Source organism: Canis lupus, chromosome 5 (assembly GCF_048164855.1).
Source record: "Canis lupus baileyi chromosome 5, mCanLup2.hap1, whole genome shotgun sequence".
Lineage (NCBI taxonomy): Eukaryota > Metazoa > Chordata > Mammalia > Carnivora > Canidae > Canis > Canis lupus.
This window is the reverse complement of record NC_132842.1, coordinates 40,739,019-40,751,706: the sequence shown is the minus strand read 5'-3', so window position 1 is coordinate 40,751,706 and position 12,688 is coordinate 40,739,019. Positions and strand designations below refer to the sequence as shown.

Genomic DNA, 12,688 nt, shown 5'->3' with positions numbered 1-12,688 from the left:
GAAGTATTTTGGGCAGAAGGAGCACAATGTGGGAAGGTGAGAGGGAGCATGGAATTACATGAAGTACAATGTGATGCATGAAAAAAGAATGGGGAACATGGAAAAGATGTTGTTGAAGAAGTCATCAGGGAGTCTTGTGAGTCTACTATGGACTGTGAGGATCATTTAGAGTGTGATGGAAAATTATCAAAGAATGTAACAGTGGAGTGATGCACTTAGCACTTGAGAAGCATTGCTCTAGCCTCCTGACTGAAAAGGATGCACAAATTGGGACAGGAGGGAAAGATGGAGGGTGGAACAAGAGGTTGGATGCAAGCACTGTCATCCATTGGAGAGATGATGAAGCTGTGACCTGGATGGAGACCATGGGAATGGATGGAAGTGCTTATCCATGAGAGATATGTAGAGGTGGACTCAACAGACATGTACTCTTCATGTGCTCTTCTCTGGTGTTAAGAAATGCTCTTCCCTGAAATAGGAAACATGGCAAGATAAGTAGGCTGAGGTTGGGAGGATGATGAAGGGGAGAAGTTTGTTTTCCCAGCTATAAAATGAGAAGGTTCTATCCACAGCAATGAAATTGTATGATTATCTTGTTTTGTCTTCTTGTGGTCAAAGAGCAATTTTAGAGCTGTAGAGAAATTCTCTATTTCCCCTTTCTTCTTGCTGTTCAGGCATCTAAACAATCTAGCCTTTAGTTACCAATTAAACACAGAAAACAGAAAATGTTTGTATTGCTTAGTATTTAAATTGAAACAAAAGAAAGGGAGTGGGGAGCTGGCATAAGCTGGTAAATATGTTAGCTTTCATAAGCATGAAATAACACAAGATTTATCATTCCACATTTTATAACTTGGGTGATTTTAGATCTTCTGTGGCCAGGCTGACTTTATTGTCCTATAATTCTCAATTCTGTGATTTGCGTTTTCTCTTAGCTTGAGCAACTCTCCCGATTGCTTATGACTTTACAGTTGCTACGGGGAGTCGTTATACACAGATGGCTTTTAGGAGAGGAGTCAATTTGGTAGGCATTTTCCTTGATTACGATGCCTTTTCTCTGCACTGATTGTTAAAAGAGTGAAGATTCTTGCATGTCAAATGGTGAAAATGTTTCCAGGGTCTCAAAAAAAGAAAGGAACATTACATTTGGCAGATGATCTCTGTATGACTATACTCTGATGAAAAGGCCGCCTGGTTCCTTTAATTTATTCAGATAAATTTTTATAAGCAGTGATAAAACCAAACCAACATGAGGTACCAGAGGGAAAAGACTGAGCAGAATTTGCAGTAGAGAGTAGATATTGATTTGAGCATATAATTACATCCACCTTGTTATATGGTTTCATTTTCATCTCTTGCAACCTTGCAAATAAGTACAAAAATCTTATTAGACATACTCTGTACCCATTTTTTTTTAACTTCATGCAACTATCCTTCTAGGAGAACACAGAGAAAGGAAGAAATATCTTTTCTTCTTGAAGGCAATTTTATTTCTTAAATTACCTGCAAATCAACTTTCTATTGCATAGTTGATGCACATTTATTATACAAATATCAGAAAAAAGAATCCTGTGTTTTTCACTTGAATTTGTCTTAGCCTGAGGAAAGGCTTAATTTTTATAAATGGCTGCTGTGTTCAGAGCTACAAGAGATGAAAAGGACCCCATTTATTAGCCCAGTTATTTTTTTATTTATATACTTATATGATCTGCAACAGAAACACCATGTCACTCTTTCTGGGTATATCTTTTCCTAAGAATTAAGAAAACTAAGGTAGGTCATCACAGGTAGCAGCTCCAGTTTTCTTATCAACTGTCTTCAGCAGACTTTGTTGATCAAATGTTGAGAACCCAGAGCAATTCAAAATACATTCTGATTTGGAGAAATCTTCCTGAGATCTAATAAGAACTTAACAATGATAGAACATTTACTATGTGTCAGACATGATGCTAAGTATTTCACATGTATTTTATTTAATCCTTAAGGAAAGCCCATGAAGTAGGGAAAGATGAATTTGTTCCAGATTACAATGCTTGTCCTTAACTTGAGGCTAGTTGAGTCCTCTCCTCACTTGTTGGTGTTATTCCCTCCAGCATGAGCATGAGTCCATCTCATCTAAATTAGAATAGACATTGCCTCCGATTTCAATGAGAAGTAGCTCAGATGAAAAGGTGTCTACTGTCCAACACCTGGAAATCACCAGAGAGATCCTGTGGTTGAGAAAATCATGATGGCAGGGAAGGAGATGAAGTGTTCCATCTCTCTACCTGATGCTGAGCCAACTTAGGAATCTGAGTCTAGAGGAGACCATTTTCGTCTCTCTGACCAGACTCTCTGGTCTTGTCTGCTAACCAATTCCTTTCACTTGGCTCCTCTTTCCTCTTGCTCCCTCCTCAGTGCTGTTCTACTTCAAGTTTGTGAATTTGCACACAGCTGTGCTAGTTTTCCCTCTTCACAAGTGTATGTCTTGGAAAGGGCAGATAAAACCTTTCATCTCCACATCGCTATACATGGTATCCTTCTTCCAAATCTTGTTTAAATCCTGGAGATCATATTTACTTACCTGTGGTTTAATTTTGTGTCTTCTCTGATGAGTGACTTTGTTTTTTACATTTGTTAAGAGATACTACTGAGTGATAAAATGGTTGTGTTTAATTTATTTTCGGTTTTCTAGTTAGTTCCTTATAGAAAGCATGTTTTTTTTTTTCTTCTTGCTTCTATGTTTCTTCCTTGATATCATGGTAACATATAACAATTGCAAAATGCCTTGGAGAATTCATAGTGTGATGGTAATAATGTCATACACTTATACATGCTTTAATATTTTATATTTTGTGAACCTCCCTTTTTCTTTTAATCTGAAGCAATGCTATTTCCAATTTATATATAGGGGAAAGGAATCTGAATGAGAATGTCAGACACAGGAAGTACATCTTATACCCACCTACCCATCCATTGCCCACATTATCCTTCTTGTGTTTACACCTGCTGTGTTGTTTTATGGGTATTTATATGAATGTTTCTCTTCCCCCATTTTCACATTTAGTTTAAAACCCATTTGGTCAGTTGACTCTCATTTCCTTCCTCTGCAAGTCAAGACCCCTTCCCTTGCTCTTCCTGTCACAGTTTTTTTTTTTTTTAACCCCGTGAGAACTTGGATATGGATGTACTTTGTCATATGAGCCTTAAGACTATATCATTTGACTCCACCTTGCCCCCTCTTGTCCTATACTATATGTAAGGTGGTAGTTTTCCGATCTTAGAACATGTAAGAATCACCTGAGGGTGGTGGTTAAACATGCAGATTCCTGGTTTCTATCCCCAGAGGTTCTGAATCAGTAAGATGGGGCCCAAGAATGCATATATTTGACAAAAATCACAGATAAATCTGACCCAAGAGTTCTGTGTGTTATATTTTGGGAAATACTGCTTTAATGGGCCTTAGTTCTGTTCCATGAATGAGCATGCATTCCCTATGAAGTAGGCTCCAGGATATCTTTATATACAAACTAGCCATGTTACTTAATGCTTCTCTGTGCAGGAATAACCTTGAACAATTTGAAGCAACAGGGAAACCACCAAATGTGTAACATAAAACTTACTTATCATGACATTGAAGTTGATTCTCCTCCTATGAAAATCTCCAGCTTGGAGAATGGTGCTATTCTGGGTGTGGTAACTGAGCAAGTATGGAGTAGTCACTGACAATCCAAAGCACCCTGCCAAATGGCAAGAAATCACATTGGACAGGCCAGGGGGTTGTGGGTGTGGGTGTGGGTGTGTCTTCATTCGGTTACAAATGGTGGCTGCGTGACCTTGGCCAAGTCTCTGTACCTCTTTGAGTCTGTTTTCTTATCAGTGTTTGTTAGATTCTCCCATCAAAATAGAGCAGAGGAATGTTTTCAGGTCCTCAAAGAATTTTGACTGCAGCTGCAAGTGTCCACTACTGGATAAAAATTCTTTGAAGCGTCATGTCTTAATTTGAAAAATAAGGTTTTTTTTTTTTTTCTGCCTTTTACTCCATCATATATGGAATGCTTACTGCAGTGTGAAAATAATGTTTGAAATTAAATACATTGAGTAAAAACCAAACCCCATGGCTTCACTTACTGTTGCCTCACATCCCAGGGGTTTCTAGGCTTGAGTTTGAGAATAGACTGGATGATGCCAGAGATTGCTTCCAGTTCTCTGATTTCATGATCTAAGAAAGCTCTTGAAGCAAATTTGCCATTTAATGCACCGACCTCAATTTCCAAATTGGATGTTCTCTGATGTCTCGGGACTAGAAAAGTGTTCTGAAGGAAAAAAAAATACTTACCAAAAAGGTGATTGCATTTTTGATGTAAACGATCCAATGCTAAATTTATTGACCTTATTCACAAAGGATTTTTGTGATTCTCTAAACTCCCTTTGAGCTCTGTATGAATTCATTGGCCTCAAATTGAACTTGTACTTGCAAATAGTTATCAGAGTGTGGGTTTGCAGAAAGAAAATCCAACTTGACGTGAACACCTATACTGGAATTTAAAGCAAGTAAAGTTTGTTGAAGGCACTTTTGTCACCCGCATTAAGTTTATTGATCTTTCTGTGTCTCAACTCACCTCTCTGTGAACTCGTTGGTCACTAATGATCCCTCCAAATTGGACATTTCTTGACCTCTTTGCTCTTAGAGAGAAAGATGATTTGACAAAAATTCTAAGCAGTTAGAATTCTGTTATCTTCTATAATACGACCTCCTAAAGGTTCCACTGTGAACTTAAAATGAACTCTCTTTAATTTTGTGGGAGCAGAAAAGTACACATCACCACAGAGGGACATGTTTTATCTTCAAGAAGCCAGCTGGTCCGGCAGACACATCCCCAGAGTGTAGTAGTAACTAGCTCTGGTCCTAAGCCAGGTCCTGGTGACACTCTAGTCTCTAGAAGGGACTCTATTAAACTGAATTCACAAACAACTGATATATAAAATAACAGGATGCAACTTGTTAACTTATATTAATTTATAAGGGGGTGAGTATGGATTTCTTTTAATCAGTACATTTGTACCTCACCATACAAATGGATACATGAAACCAAAATTGTTATCTACAATCAGCCAGGTGAGCATGTGATTAGAGTAATAGTTTAATTGAAAGATCTTGATAGTTTATAAGAGGTTAAATTATGACAGTGATGTTTCCATCTCTACCGCATCATATGGTAAGCTACCTTCATGATAAGGATGCACTTATCATAGTGGTCACGGTCATGAACTTGGCACACAGGCTGCCTTGGATCAAAGTCTCACTCTGCTACTTGCTAGCTGTGTGACCTCTGATACCCTTCTTATGCTTTGAGCCTCACCTTGTTCTTCTGTAAAATTTCATTCTACTTCATTTTATTCTTTTTGTAGTTCTTGACTTGTGGTAGAAAATCCAATCTTCCTTAGTTCCTGGTTTTTGGAGTGCATCTCAGTGTCACCCCCTGCAGCCACTCAAACTTCAAATTGAAATTTTACTGCCCTACCTATTCTCAGAAAGAAAAGTGGACTGCAAGAAAATTCTTATCTCATAAAAGAACCCAATGACCAACTTTATGAACTGTTTGACTTCTGGAAGAAAAGTGAAGCTTTAGTGCATTTTTTTTTTTTCTAGATGGCCTCCAAATGTGACAATTACTTATATTCAAGGTTTCATACAGGAAGGTTATTTGAAGGAAAAAACCCCGCCAATTTCAACTCAGTGACTGTTGTCAAGACCTCATTAACCTCTCCATGTTTCCTGCGGATGCAACATGAAGCTGTTGGCACTCCAAATTGGAATTTTACTGGTTACTGTTCTTTCAGAGAGACAGAATTTGAAAAGGAGATAAAAATTTTACTTCATTCAGGTTATGTTAGCAGGTCACTTAAATTTGAATAAGGTGATGAAAGTCATTGACAAGCAAGCAAACAAACCTCCTTAAACACTCAGAAATCAAAGAAAGGCCTGCTCTCCACAAATTATACCAAAGGAATAAAGAGCTACAATTTAAAATCCATGAAAATATTATTTGATGTATTGAATATGTTATAATGAATATATTAATTGATTAACTTCTCTTAGGCCCTAACAGAAAACAGTAAACTTTGGGAAGAAAGAAACAGGTCATTAAAATAAATGCCTTTGTTTCCTTAATGCATTCAATGGACATATATCGAATAGTTATTAAGTGTTCACAGTTTGGTAGTCACTAGTGATACAGTGTGAACAAAATGGACTTGTTCTTGTGGGGAGTGCTGCCAGGTGGGGAGAGTGAGGTGGTATAAAAATGATCCCAGGAGCAAATGTGAAATTTCAAATGGAATTGGGGTTATAAAGGCAGCCGTGATACCAAGTGAGTATATAATAGGGATATTTTGACCTAGAGAGGAAGGTCAAGGAGAACTGTCCCCAAGGAAGTGACAAATGAGTAGAGATGTAAAACATGAAACAAAGGCCACTTGTCAAGAACAGTGCAGTGAGTTCATGGGATTAAAATCAGGTGAATAGCACTGAAGTTCAGAGATCTTGGGACTTCATCTGATAGGATCTGTACCACATACACACAAATAACAAAAAGGTGTCCTAAGAAAAGTGTAACATATGCAAAGGAACGAGAAAGGAAAACAAAGAAAGAGAGAAGTTGCAGTGTGTATTTACCATGTATATAGCATGAGTTCTTACAGGAAGATGGGAAAAAATGGCACATAACTAGTTGCAAGAGGCCAATGTCAAAAATTTGAATAAGGTGACGAAAGTCACAAAGCAAAACTGTCCAGCATGCTGCTTTTTGATAAAAGGTTTACTTTGGTTTTCCATGTGATCCTTAGGCAAAGCTATCAAAATCTTTGCATATTCCGTAATATTTGCAAGGACTGAATGATTGGGGAATCATTTCTTCTTAGAAGAGTGGAAATGAGAACGTCAAGCCAGGGGTTGATCAATTGCATTCACTGCTAGTGGCTTTCTGTCTATTGAGCTCCTTGCACAGAGTAAGTCATCACTAATATTTGTTGAATTAAATGACTGAAAAACATAAATTCCATTTTCCCATTTGAATCTCCACTTTTGCCTTTGTAAACTGGTAATAAAACTATGACTGGGCGAATTCCTTCCCTCCCCAACTGCCACTCCGTAGCACTTAACGGCCTGCCCATAGAGCTTACATCTGCTGGGAACATGTTGCAGTCTGGGCAGCCACACTGGGGTGCTGTTTGGGAAAGGACTGGAAGGAGCAGAGGGTGGGCCTACAGACCAAAAGGTGGGCTCAGCTTGTCTGGGGCAGGACTGGAGACAGCTTAAAGGCATCAAATAGGGACAATCACCTTCAGGGGTAACTTCCATTACTCATTTGGTGTGTATCATTCCAGACCATTTAAAACACACGTTTCACATTGGCATATGGATTTCTAAAATGCAACAAAAATACATCATTTTTTTTTTTTACTTATCATGAGTTTGCTCTTTCGTAGCCCAAAGATGTATCTTCTTTTCCTCCATTTAAGTATACTTACATAATTTAAAAATTTTATTAATTTATAACAAGTTTTTAGAAGCTCTTTTTTAGTTAGAAAATTATAAACGAGAAAGCGAAATTCACCTATTTCAAAATGCAAGTCATCATTTTGATGTAAAAGAGCCATTTATGCATGTGGTTAAAAAAATCAAAACAGTAAGAACAGGAATTCATAAAAATGGAATGTCTGCAGCCCCTGGATTCTTTTTCCTAAAGTGAATTACCTTTATCATTTCTTGCCTTATTTACAAAATGAGAAGGAAAAAAAAAACACTTCGTAATGCACATATAACACATACAGATACACAAAACAGCAAAAAGGGGAAAGTACTCTGTACAAGAGACTGTACCTTGATTAAATCCCTTAATAAAATATCCTGGAATCATTTTGCATCCCATGAGTAGCAGTGGTTCAGGTGTTTTTTTTTCTTTTAAATATGGGTTTAAATCTCAGCTCTACTTCTTACCTGGTCTGTGACCTTAGGGGATTTGTTTAACCTTTTAATGCTTTAGTTTTCCTGTCTTTACAATGGGGTTGTAAAAGTACCTCCTTCTCTTACAATGTTACTGTGAAAATGAAGTGAGCTAATCTACACAATATGATTATAATAGTAATTAGTAAGTACTAGGCTTTGTGTGCTGTTAACAAACATATCAACATGTACTATTACATCATTTCATTTGCTATCACTGTATTATGTTTATTATTATCATGTAGAGATTGACATTATTTTGCTTTAAAACTTTCCTTAACAAAGTTTTTTAACAAATGGAGGTGATAGCATGAAGAATCCTCATATACTTATCACTCAGCTTTAGAAACAAACTCTTTTGTGAACTTGTTTTATCTGTTCTCACGACTTTTTTTTTTTTTTTTGTTCTCACGACTTTTTAAATGGGTGTTTTAAAGAGTATCCAAAGCATTTTTACATATATTTTACAGTTTAAAAAAAGATATGTTTTGAAAAAAAAAACCCTCCATGCCATTATCACATTTAATTCCTTAATATTTTCTAAAAGCTGATCCATACTTGAGTTTTTCTGATTGCATCAAAAATGTCTTTTTAAAGTTGATTTATTCAAACCAAATTACACACACAATTCATATATTGCATTTGATTGTTGTGCCTCTTTATGCTCTTTTTGTCTCATACCAGTCTCCCTTTATCCCCTTTCATTTTTGCCACTCACTTCTTGGAGAAATGAAGTCTTTCCTAATGGCTCCCAATCATATATTGCTTGGCTGATTGCTTCCTTATGGTGTCATTTAGCTTGTTTGTCTATTTCGCACATTTCCTGTAGCTTGGTAGTTAGATCTAGAGTCGTAGTTTCTTGGACTTCATAGGCGTCCCAGTCTGTTGTCCCATTGTATGACTCCTCTTTCTCAACCATCTGAGGGTGTTCCTTTGGGTGAATGTGCCATAATTTATTTAGTTGTTCTATGGACAATGCCACAAGGAGCTGCTGTGAGCAAGTACTTCATATACTTGTGTATGAGGGGAAGTGCAAATTCTATTATAAAATGGTAGGCTTCAGATTTTGAGATAAAGCAATCCACAGTTTTTTACTTTCCCCTTACTATTTTTTCTTTTTTAAAAAATTTATGTATGTATAATAGAAAATACAGGTAGAATCAGCTAAAGAGAATGTATAGAAACTAGTTTGCAGGATATTAAAATTAGAAGTCTAGTTCCAACATTTGTAAGCAGTATGTATAAATTACATACATACACGTTAAGGCTTAGATGCAGGTCAGTGTGGTCCATATGTACAATATATGATAGAGAAGGCATTGTAGAATCTTAAATTAGTGTATTTTAGCATAGTTTTATTTTTTCCAGTATGCTGTACTCCCAACATGAGGCTTGAACTCCAGATCAACAACCCCCAGATCAAGAGTTGATTGCATGCTGTACTGACTGAGTGAGCCAGGTGGGACCTCACCTCCTACTAATTATAATCTTTTAATATGCTAATTGAATGGGAATAGAGAAAAGTAAGAATAATAGAAATAAATAAGTTAAAAAACCCCAAACAAACCCATAATTTCATTACTGGGAGCCAACTACTTTTCCTAACATTTTGTTTTTTGTACCTTTTTTTTTCTTTTTTTTTTTTTACGTATTATTAACAGTTTCCATAGTTGTGAACGTACCTGATAAATAATACTGTAAGCTGTTTTTTCACTTGACAGTGTGCTTTCTCTTACATTAGTAAGAATCTTGTGCAAACATAAAATTTAATAAATACATAAAACTATAGAGTGGGTTCATCATAATTAACCATATTACAATTATGAGGTATTCATTATTTGCTAGAGTTCCAGTATTATAAACATTTTTGCTAATATTATGATTCAACAAATATTAATGCCTTCATTGTTAAAACGTATTAAATGACAGATGTAAAACTCTTCCCATGTTTTGGAGTATATTCTTTTTAATCTGAGAAAGAGGAAGAGGAGAAAGGCATAGAGGAGGAAGAAAGGCAAGGGAGGGGTGGAGTAGGAGGAAGCAGATTTGTCTCCTGGTGCAATGATCCTCAAATTTCAGTGTGCATTAAAATACTGATTCTTGGCTCCTGTCCCAGATGCTTATGTAATTGTTCTAGATGGGGTCAAAAACCTGATTTCGTTTTAAGCAAATTTGTGGATGTTTCTGCCATGAATGGTTTGTTGCACACAATTTGGGAAATTTCATTTCCATTCAGGTACTCATATGTTGGTGGTTTCTTGGCTGTGTGCGCATCCTCAAAATAAACTGTTCAAGGACTGGTAATAGATGTTCTATGAGTAACTCACCTTAGCTCTGTTTACCACTTAGATCTCTCCCATTATAAAAGCACTGCTGACTTTCTGCAAAAGACAAGGAGCAAATCTCTGGCTACAAAACAGTTCTGTTTTACGTGGGAGAGGTGAGGACACATCAAAGTGTTTGAAAATCCCCGTTACTGCCAGGCAGCCTTGCTCCAATGGAGGGAGAACTTGGAAGAGAAAGTAGTTTGGCTTGGTCATCCTTTTATCTCTGATGAGGTGACTCCTCCTCTGAAGAGGGTGACTCCTCACTCTGGCTGGGTCTGGTTTTCTGTTTTTATTGCCTCTACACCCTCAGAAGCCCAGTGTTTAGTAATTCTGATTCTTGCAGGTAAGGTTGCTCTCGGGTTCCCTGGAGGCCTTTTATATGATTGGTCAAGATGATTTGTGGTGATGCTGTCCTGTGTACTGAGTTATGCAGTGAGGCTTTCTGCTGATGGAGTATGTGCTTTTGAGCAGGAAATGGCCTTTATAAATCTTTTCTTTAACAAGGGCTTCAAAAATTTGCTTCATTCATGGAAGCTCATAACTGTGTCCTCATATCAATAAACTTCGCACAGGAAAGATTGGTTGCTGAAATCACTCCTCTGTCTTTGGATGCCACTGAGCACAGGACCATCCATCCATCCAGGCAAGGAGGCTTTCATATTTCTCCAGGTAACTCCATGAATTATAAGCAAGGATAAATGAAAGTAGGAATAATCTAACACCAACTATTGCCAGAATTAAAAAGTCTCATGAATGATGGCATACAGGGTAACATACACAACTATATACCCTCTTCTGGTACTACAGATATTTTAGTAGCTGAGCACTTTAAACCGGTGCTATGTGATAGAATCTTCTGTCATGGAAACATTCTATAATCTGCCCTGTCCAATGCTGTGACCACTTGTCACCTGTAGCTATTGAGTGCTTGAAATGTGGCTGGCATGATTTAGAACTAAAATTTTAATATAATTTAATTTCAATTAATTTACATGTAAGTGACTGTGTGTGGTTAATAGCCACCATATTGAGCACTGAACCTTAACCTATTCAGGGAATGTGCTCACTGTTTTGAATTAGAAAAAGGTCAGCCAGATCGAGTTTAAAATAAATTTAGTCTTACTTATTGTTAATGTAACTCCTCTGTCCTCTTATTGCACTCCCCAATTTGAAGACACACTCAGAATTGCAATTAGATAGTTAAGAGTTCAAAAGATGGTTTTTCCATTTAATCAGGTGATAGAATCCATACTGCCTGGTTTTCTGCCTTCCTTTCTCTTGCCCCAAGGTCCCTTCAAAAATTTCACGCCTTTTTGTTTCTTGAGGATCAAGTCACTGAGTAAAACATGCAGATTACAAAACCATGTGGATGGTTTCATGCAATTTTGTTAAGGAAAAACTATGCATAGAAAACTTTCTTTCACAAATGCACTAGTAGTTATCTCTGGCTTTACAGTTGACTTTAATTTTCTTGTTTTGAATTCCTTCTTTTTCTAAATCAATTTTCTACAAGTAATTTATATAATATTTGTGTTATTTTGTTAAAAAAATTTCAGTAAAACTTGAAATTTTAAAATTTTCCCCTCCACAACAAAATTTTTATAATTTCTACTTACTTTTTTTTTTTTTTTTTTCCATTTAGGCTTCCTCTGAAAATGCTCAGAAATCCTTCATGGACTCATATGCTCATGAAATATAAACCAAAAGGAACCGGAAAAGAGATACAAAATACATTTTCTTTTATTCACCCTTTGAGTCATTTTATTATTTTTTAAGCCTTGAAAAGATAGCTGTGTTCTTATTTTCATGTGGGCATGAAAGCAAATATTTCATTATAGCCTCCAAGGGGCCAGGACCAAGTTAATTGCCTTGAACTTCACAGAACTAGCCTGTTCTCTATGGACTGCAAGAAAGATGGCACCATATTTTTCTCTCTTTCCTGATGGCTAAAGACACAGAAAACAAACCCCAGCTTCTGTCCCCACATGTGAAATTAACAAGAGAGTGACTTGAAGCAATGGCATGTTAGAATATTTTGCAAAATCACGGAGAAATAAAGACCCTTTTTCACCAGTGCCAACCAACATCGCCAAGGTTGAGAGTTCTTGGCAGCTGTGTTTCAAACTCATTATGTCCATAAAATGATTTACTGTCCTTTTGTATACAAATGAGCAAACTCACATACTTAATTTTAGATTCTTCGGCACTGATACCATTTCTATTCCAGTCCCACTGCTCGTAATTTAAAACGGGGAAGGCTTATCTGCATTCATTTCTTAGATCATTGCTTTGGCACTTTCAAGATTTTATCCAAGCATGACTTTTATAACCTTGTGGAAATTGCAGTGATAAAGGATGCATCAGCAATTTTCAA

General features: G+C 36.7%; 1 long non-coding RNA gene across 3 annotated transcripts in view; it reads left to right on the top strand.

Moving 5' to 3' along the window:
- The window catches only part of LOC140633585 (uncharacterized), a 40,706-nt gene extending 28,323 nt beyond the window's left edge, over window positions 1-12,383 (top strand). Inside the window, exons 3-6 of one of the 3 annotated variants that reach the window (XR_012031167.1) lie at window positions 9,356-9,446; window positions 10,337-10,427; window positions 10,887-10,983; window positions 11,957-12,383. This is a non-coding gene — a long non-coding RNA (uncharacterized lncRNA). Of the gene's footprint in view, window positions 1-9,355; window positions 9,447-10,336; window positions 10,984-11,956 lie in introns of all 3 variants that reach the window. The other 2 variants (XR_012031165.1, XR_012031166.1) reach the window with 2 other exon arrangements.
- The last annotated feature ends 305 nt before the right edge of the window (window positions 12,384-12,688 follow it).